At 30.0% G+C, this 8,759-nt stretch overlaps 1 long non-coding RNA gene across 1 annotated transcript; it reads left to right on the top strand.

Moving 5' to 3' along the window:
* The first annotated feature begins 5,298 nt into the window (after positions 1-5,298).
* Positions 5,299-8,469, top strand: LOC128126663 (uncharacterized). Its single transcript, XR_008224632.1, has 3 exons — positions 5,299-5,473; positions 7,429-7,491; positions 8,315-8,469. It is a non-coding gene; the product is annotated as an uncharacterized LOC128126663 (long non-coding RNA).
* The last annotated feature ends 290 nt before the right edge of the window (positions 8,470-8,759 follow it).

Here is an 8,759-nt window from a genome sequence, read left to right as displayed (position 1 = left end):
CATTCACTCTTTGAGCCAATGGTCATTATGGATAGCGCTATTAGGAATTGACAACTCCTCACTCGCCCTATTGTTGGAGTGCGTGATACCATATTCATCTATGGAACGATAAGCATAGATCTTGATAGGGCTTCAGTCATAGGTTTGGTTGAGACTCATTGTTTGCTCATACATATACAAACTCATTTCTCGTTATAGCAATAAACTTGTTATCAATAATAGCAATCAACTTTGTTTCTCATTATAGCAATGAACTTTGTTTCTCATTACAACAACGAACTTTTATTACTGAAAACTTATATACATGTTTTAGCAATGAAATTGTTTGCTCCTTGTAGCAATGAAATTGATTACTCATTTTAGCAATGAAACTTGTTTACTCGTTTGAGTAACGAACTTTATCTTCCATGAGAATATGAATGTTGCATCTTATTCGGGCAACATACTTTATCTCTCATGATGACAAATAACTTTGTTTTTACAAACTTATTTACTCCTTTTAACAATATTCTTTTATTATTGGAAACTTTTATCAAAACTTTGATTTCAATTCATGAACCAATATTATTTTGTTAAACTTGTGAGTACTCACCAACTATTTTTATAGTTGACGCTCGTTTTACATGCTTTTTCAGGAATCATCGAGTAAGTGGAACTTAGGGACACTTCACTGTTAGGAGCATTCGCATGTGTTGTATTCCAATTTTCATTGTAATTTCTTTTAAAAGTTGTTCAAACCCATTGTAAATTTGTAATGATTTTTAATATTATGGTTGGTGTTGTCTTTTAACTTTTGCTATGAAACCCTTTATACTGCCACGCCTCGTGTTTCCGCTTTAGCGGGGTGTGACAGAAAATGGTATCAGAGCCGAAGGTTATAGAGAATACCTGTTATCCTTTGGAGAACCACAACTATAGCCAAAAAATTTCTAAGCGTTTTTAAAATACTGAACATACTACTGGTATAACTAATTCGAGTACACATTAATGGACTTTAATTAAGTATAGCCTGGCCAACTATGCTTAATTAAGGAAAGTTAATGTGAGGCTGGAAACGGCTATTGTAGAATTATGTTCAAAATAATTTTCAACTTAAACTTTTGAAAAACAAAATTTTTCGGTGTGTGTACGGGCATTGCATATTATAGGCATTCATCTAGATACACTTAGAAACTAAGTGCACTTTTATAACAATGCCTTTATTTAGAAATATTATTGACCCTTATCAGGTGCTAGGTTAACCACTTAGGTTATATCACTAGTCACTCTAGGAGCAATGCACATAGTACTACGAATGGGTATTCCTCAGTAGCAATTGACTTTAGATGTAAGGTTAGTAGCTAGATATACACTAGTAATAATCATAAGTCGAAACCTATACGAATTATTCCTCAATACCTCTTCATCGTCTTCGTTCTAGAGTTATAGCTATGAAAAAGCGTTTTGATATCAACACGGATGAGAATTGGAGCATCACGTAAGGAGGTAGATGAGTCTCCACTAAGTAATCACTTGGATACCATTAGCGGACATTTCAGATTCGACTCACGAGGAGACACAGAGGTTTAACCCATTGCTACCCATACGTGAGACTTCTCTACTACGCTACGAATTTAGCTTTAAGTTGTTTCCACCTTGAGCTTAAAACTTAACATAGATTATCCCTTTGACCTCTATAAAAGGCTGCAAAATTGTATTTACACCATAAAACATTTTTCAAACAATTTTTCTTGTCCTTTATCTTGGGGGAAAAGACATCGGCACTCGCCTTGTACTCACCTTAGTATTTAGGTACGATCGGCTACACTAACATACTTATTCTTTATTTCTTAATCTTCCATCAAAAAGTTATTTCGTTTCATCGGTTTTATTTTATCATCGATAAAATACTTTATAACCACTTTATACAACTTACTAGACCTTTCCTAACAATTTACGTCATATTCTCGCTAAAAATCTTTTGACAACTTGCTTTAATTTAACACTTTTCTTCAAAACTCAATTTAACCAATATTGGTTTTTAACCTTGCTATTTCAATTTCATTTCAAATCTATTTCAATGAATAGATGTGCTTTTAAGGGCATATAAACTATTTTAAACATTGCTTACCATATTGACACGTTTCGAAAAAAAAAAAACTTAGAAACATTTTTTTTTATAAAAGTGTTTAAACTCTATGCTATAAAACATAGACATATGACATTGAAGTTCATATTACATGTAAAAGCTTCATTGGATCTTTCAAACCACTTTTGTTTTGACTCTTTTGACCACTTTCTCATTTAGGCATTGTACCTTACTTAAATGTGTTTCCTTGAATCCCAACATGATATTTTCACAATTTTCTACTTCACACATATTCTTACGATATCTCTAATTCCTAAATTTCCAACACACATCATTTGTTTATTTTATTTCAGATTAGTTTTATAATCAATGTTTATGAAACTTACAACATTGCAGAACTTAGTGTTCACTTTTAAACTTCCAGTGACGCACTTTCGACAATGCACAATTATTCATCTAAATATGTTAAGTCTTTACCTTATCCGTTTTAACCATTGTTGGACTCTAGTCTAAAAGGTCAACACTATCAGATTTTCAATTATCAATTTTAGTGTTTCTTCTTTTTCACAAATGAAGTTTAACTTAATAGATAACTAATAAATTTTTAGAAAACACTTTAAAAACTCCCACATGTCTATTTAATCATCAATATACATCAAATGTTGAAGTTTGAAATATATCTAAACCTGGTTTTAAATCTACCTGTAGGTATTGTTCTTATAATTTTAACAATAACAATCTTTGCTGCTACCTTCCTTTTTCTTTCCCCCGAACTTTATTTCTCGCTCTCGTTCTGATTTTAGATCCCGCACACCATAATATTAACATAATACATTGTCTAACTTTGTTTCTGGCTATTTTGCTTCTCGTGGTATCATGTTCGTATACATAAAGACTAGAAGTCTACCATTTCGTTTTGAGCGATTAATATGTGTATAGTCATGAGGCATACCTTAATTTTAGTCAACTTTGATATATTCAATTACGCCTTTTACCATATACATCTTGTTTTTATTTTGAAAGCTACTATAAACAAGTGATCTTTATTTACATTTACTCTTTCGTTCTAAATTCAAAAAGTTGATATAAAATGCAATCTTCATTGTATTTTTCCTTATAAGTAATACACAAGATGAATATATTTATGCTTATAATTTTTCTATATCTGAAAAATATATGTGAAGGATATGTATCCTTATGTTTCTTCTTTTCTTTAAATACATCAAAAGTTTTGAATTTTACGATTATCTATTCTCTAAATGATTGTTTTTGTAGAAACACTAAACTATGAATGCACTATTTTCAAAAATTGACATTTTTACACCTTTCTTAAAATAGTATTTTACTTTGCAATTTTCAGTGAGTTCATAAAACTCTTAAACTTGTTTCAATAAGTATTCTGACTCCTCTTAAACTTGTATTTGTTTTGACTTAGACAATTAGTCAATTTTACAAAAAGCATAATGTCAATATTTCTAAAAAAAATCCCTTAATGACGACTTAAACATTTAACTTTAATTAATCTTTATATTATTTTACCACTTCGTTGGATCGCCACACATGTATCTTCGTTATCTTGGAATTACTGCACATTTTGATGATAGTGAGATTAATTATCATTTCTAAACACACATTTTGATAACAGTGAGATTTTTATCACTTCTAAACATTTAAAATGCTATCTACACAATGTGATTTAATTTATCATAAACATTCATCGCCTCCATTTGTAAAAATGACTCTTTAAATATATTGTTCTTCAAATAATGTTTTATTATTGTAATAGTAACTGTAGTAGTAATTATAGCCTCATAGATCCTCAATCATTTCGTAATTTATTTTGTCGACGACACTTAAATAGCCTTTACATTTGAGATGTACCAAAACTTCGTTGCCTACCCTTAGTACGTATTTTTAGTAACTTACCCTCGATCGCTTCCCTTTCATTCGTGCTACCCCTTCTTATTTCGGAATATATCTTTTCCAAATGTAATAGCCAACCTGGAAGTGAACAAATTGTTCCTAATCTCTTTTTTATCAAGCGACAAATTTACACTTAGTGCTTCAGCAAAACTTATAACTCTCTTAATTCAGATAATATCTAACTAGATGATCTTTTTCGACTAGGTCGCCATGTTTGGATCATGATTTCCATGATCCTAATTTCTCGTAATCTAAATTGTAGAACTCGAATTAAGGAAACATTAATTTGACTATAGCTAAAGAATTGGGTTATTCCTTTGAGGAAATAAACCTGAAATAATCAAAGAACACTGCAAGTCACCACCTCTCCAGATATAAAATTATAATCGGCTGAGTTCTAATAGAATACGTCACGAATTGAATTTTGGGACGAAATTCTTTCAACCGGGGGAGACTGTGACAACATTCAAAATTCAAGTCGGTTCTAGATTTGACTAAACCTAGTTGCACGTATAGGCACGACACATACTAGACTTAGTAACTAGAAGTTAAGATATAACCTATTAGAAACTTGGAAACAATTAGAAACAATGGATAATGATCTTGGATTTCACATTGGTATGTGAATTCTATAACTACTTAACTGTAGTGACTATTCATATTCGGGTTACTCTTTGACTCGAACAACATTTCATGAATCATATACACACATCATGCACTTGACCTAGAAGTAGAAGTTAGTTCAAAGTCTCATAGAAACTTAAGTCAAAGTTGAAGACTAGGACTAGTATACTTGATTCCTCAATTTCGCTTGAATCTCGGAATCACTACTTAGAATGCCAATAAACCGATAAAAATAAATTACAAACATTATTTATAACTATAAAAGAGTTATAATACCATAAGATAATTTGAAGTCTCAAATATTCAATTTATTTTGATATTTAAAGTTTATTAAACTCCAAAACCCTAAAATCCATAAAAACTCATATTTATAAACTTTAACCTTAAAAATTTCTATAAAAATAATTATGAAACTTATAATATGATCTTATAATAATAAAAATTATGAGAATGCATTTAAGAAAAATAAAATTTAAGTCATTAGTATTAACCTTATTTTCTATGCAAAAAAAAAAATCAAGGTTTTGTGAATGAAAATTAAAATAAGGTGCATATTTTATAAAAACTTGATATTTTCATAAAATAAAGTTATAATTTTATAAAATTTAAGAGAGGGAGACCCTCTCTCCACTACAAAGTCGGAGTCCCTCCTCCCAAGATGCCTCTCCTCTTCCCAACACAAAATGATTCTTCTTCTCTCTCATACTCCATCTTCCCTCATTTTCTCTCATTTCTCTCTCACACTCTCACACACATTTTCTCTCTTCCTCCCACTATGAACCACGGAATTTTACAGCCAACATGTCCAAGAACACTCAAGATACTCAAAATCTTCATCATCTAGTGGTGTTCATTAAGGTAGAACAAGATTTCCTTTCATTTTCCTTCAAGTTTTCATGGATTTTCTTGCATTTCTTTGTTCTTCTACACCCTTCTAATGAAAGATCATGAACACATAAACATACACACACACAAACTCACGGTTTTGATGATGATGGTGGTAGGATTTCACCTAAAAACAACATGCATGTTGTTAATGGTGAAATCCAACACCTAAACCTAAGTCAAGATCATGAAAATGCACTTTTCTACAAGTTTTGGTGGAAAATCACCACATGCACTCTAAGTTTTCTTTCAAAAACGATTTTTGAACATTTCAAACTCATGAATGATCTTTAAACCAACATGCATGTGATGATCTTCAAGCTTAGATGCTAGATGATCAAAGTATGTTGTTAAAAGCTTTCAAATATGTTCATGAAGGCTTTATTTCTAAATAAATATTTAAACTCATTTTCTGACCAAATCCGATTTTTCTCAGGTTCCCATCAACAAAATAAGATGCTCTGAAAATTGCCAGAAAATAATTCATTTCTCTCGAATTATTATAATTATTGCAACAAAATAGAGCAATAAATCATATAAAATACTTTCTAAGGTCTATAAATCCTAGATAAATTCTTGGATGACCCCTATGCTAAATAATGACTTCACATTAAATTGCATCTATTTTTGTTACATTTTAGCATATTTTTGAAATTTCTTTTTCTTTTTGGCTTCAATAAATCATAAAACCACTTTAGAGAAGGTGAACCAGGAACCTAACAATTTTCGCAGGTTATACTCTCTGTGGAAGATTTAGAAAAATATGTTCAGAATTTTTCATAATGTATTCCTATTTTTCTCCGATTTTTGTATTTATAATGGACTAAAAACAGGAAAAATAGTTTTACTCATACGAAAATTATGAAAATATATCAGAATACCTTTTAGCACATTAGGAGGCTACATAAAAAGTTTTATGATTTTTATACTCTGTATACTATTTTTCACCTTTTTTCTAAGATTAAATACACTTAAATACACAGAATCGGATTTCATTATATAAAAACCACATTTCGTATTTTTCCCAGATTATTTACTCTGTAAATGAAGTGTACAAAATTTTTGGTAATTTAATTTAACTTTTTAATAATTATTATTCAATTAATGATTATTTAAGAGGATTAAACAAGGAAAAATAGCAACACTAATTGAAAAATATCTTTTATGTTTTTCACAGCTTCTATATATGCAATAACAGTGTTACAAAAATGTTGGATAATTTTGGAAATAGTTTTCTATTTATCTCCATTTTTATGAGAATAAATGCACAAAAATCATAAAATTGGGTTAAAGAGTTTAGACACCCATTTTTATAATTTTCACAGAATCAGTATGTGTAATAACACTTGTAAAAAACTTTTGGTGAATTTTTGAAACTTTTACCTATTTATTTCTATTTTTATACAATAAATACACAAAAATTAGAAAAATTGTATTAAACTTTGTGTAAACACATATTAATATTTTTCCTAGATTATGTACACTGTAAAATAGTTACATATAAATTATAAGATTTTTTCATGATAATTTACTATTTTTCCATGATTTTATGATTATTCATGGAATTAAATGGTGAAAAATAGTTAGACAAATCAAAAATTCAAGAAAATTTATCCTAAGCTCTTTGACTTCAATTAAAACTGAAATGCAAACTTTGGGAAATTTTAGAACAAAATTGATTTAGTTTTTGAATATTTAATCATTGGAACACCTCTAAAATGTTAAATATTAACATTTCAATAATGGAAATTTTTCCACTCAAATTGTTATATAACAATTGATTCATTGAAACTTAATTTACATAGAAAAATGTTTGTAACTTATCAATATTAAATTTTAACACATTATTGGCATAATTCTATTGTAGTAGTAAGTATACTAGTATTAGATTTCGATTAGAGACTCATTAGTGTGTAACATCGTTGTAGGAAAATGATAGTGGTACCAGTGGAGCATAGATCAATGCACCATTTGCATCATCTCAATGCATTGTGAGTATTCATGCACTCCCCTATTTTCAGTTTTTATGTTTTGGGGTGGAAAAGCATGTCTAGAAAAACTATTATATTGCATGTTGTATTTAAATTGATTTGTATCAAACATGATTGCTATTGTATTGCTATGTCTCTCCATGTATGTCTATGCAACACAGAACATGAGAACTTATCGTACTATGGCCCTTCCCTTATCTCTAACCATTAACTCTTTGAGCCAATGGTCATTATGGATAGCGCTATTAGGAATTGACAACTACTCACTCGCCTTATTGCTGGAGTGCATGATACCATATTCATCTATGGAACGATAAGCATAGATCTTGATAGGGCTTCAGTCATAGGTTTGGTTGAGACACATACAAACTCGTTTCTCGTTATAGCAATAAACATGTTATCAATAATAGCAATCAACTTTGTTTCTCATTATAGCAATGAACTTTGTTTCTCATTACAACAACGAACTTTTACTACTGAAAATTTATATACATGTTTTAGCAATGAAATTGTTTGCTCCTTATAGCAATGAAATTGATTGCTCATTTTAGCAATGAAACTTGTTTGCTCGTTTGAGTAACGAACTTTATCTTCCATGAGAATATGAATGTTGCATCTTATTCGGGCAACATACTTTATCTCTCATGATGACAAATAACTTTGTTTTTACAAAATTATTTACTCCTTTTAACAATATACTTTTATTATTGGAAACTTTTATCAAAACTTTGATTTCAATTCATGAACCAATATTATTTTGTTAAACTTGTGAGTACTCACCAACTATTTTTATTGTTGACGCTCGTTTTACATGCTTTTTCAGGAATCATCGAGTAAGTGGCACTTAGGGACACTTCACTGTTAGGAGCATTCGCATGTGTTGTATTCCAATTTTCATTGTAATTTCTTTTAAAAGTTGTTCAAACCCATTGTAAATTTGTAATGATTTTTAATATTATGGTTGGTGTTGTCTTTTAACTTTTGCTATGAAACCTTTTATACTGCCATGCCTTGTGTTTCCGCTTTAGCGGGGTGTGACACTTAGGGACTCGAAAACACTTGAAATGAAGTGTTACAATCACATGTGATTGACTAATGGGAGTTTACGATCCAAGGAAGGTGTGTTCACGGCCCAAGAACAAGTAGGTGTTCTTGGTGAAAAAATGATGATCTTGAAGATCTAGACCAAAAGTGATGAATTCACGGATGAAATCAAAGGGTTTTACTTGATTAAGAAGGATATCAAGTAAATATGGAGAATAACTTAC

The sequence above is a fragment of the Lactuca sativa genome, chromosome 6 (assembly GCF_002870075.4).
Source record: "Lactuca sativa cultivar Salinas chromosome 6, Lsat_Salinas_v11, whole genome shotgun sequence".
NCBI classification, from domain to species: domain Eukaryota; kingdom Viridiplantae; phylum Streptophyta; class Magnoliopsida; order Asterales; family Asteraceae; genus Lactuca; species Lactuca sativa.
This window is presented reverse-complemented; position numbering and strand designations above follow the sequence as displayed.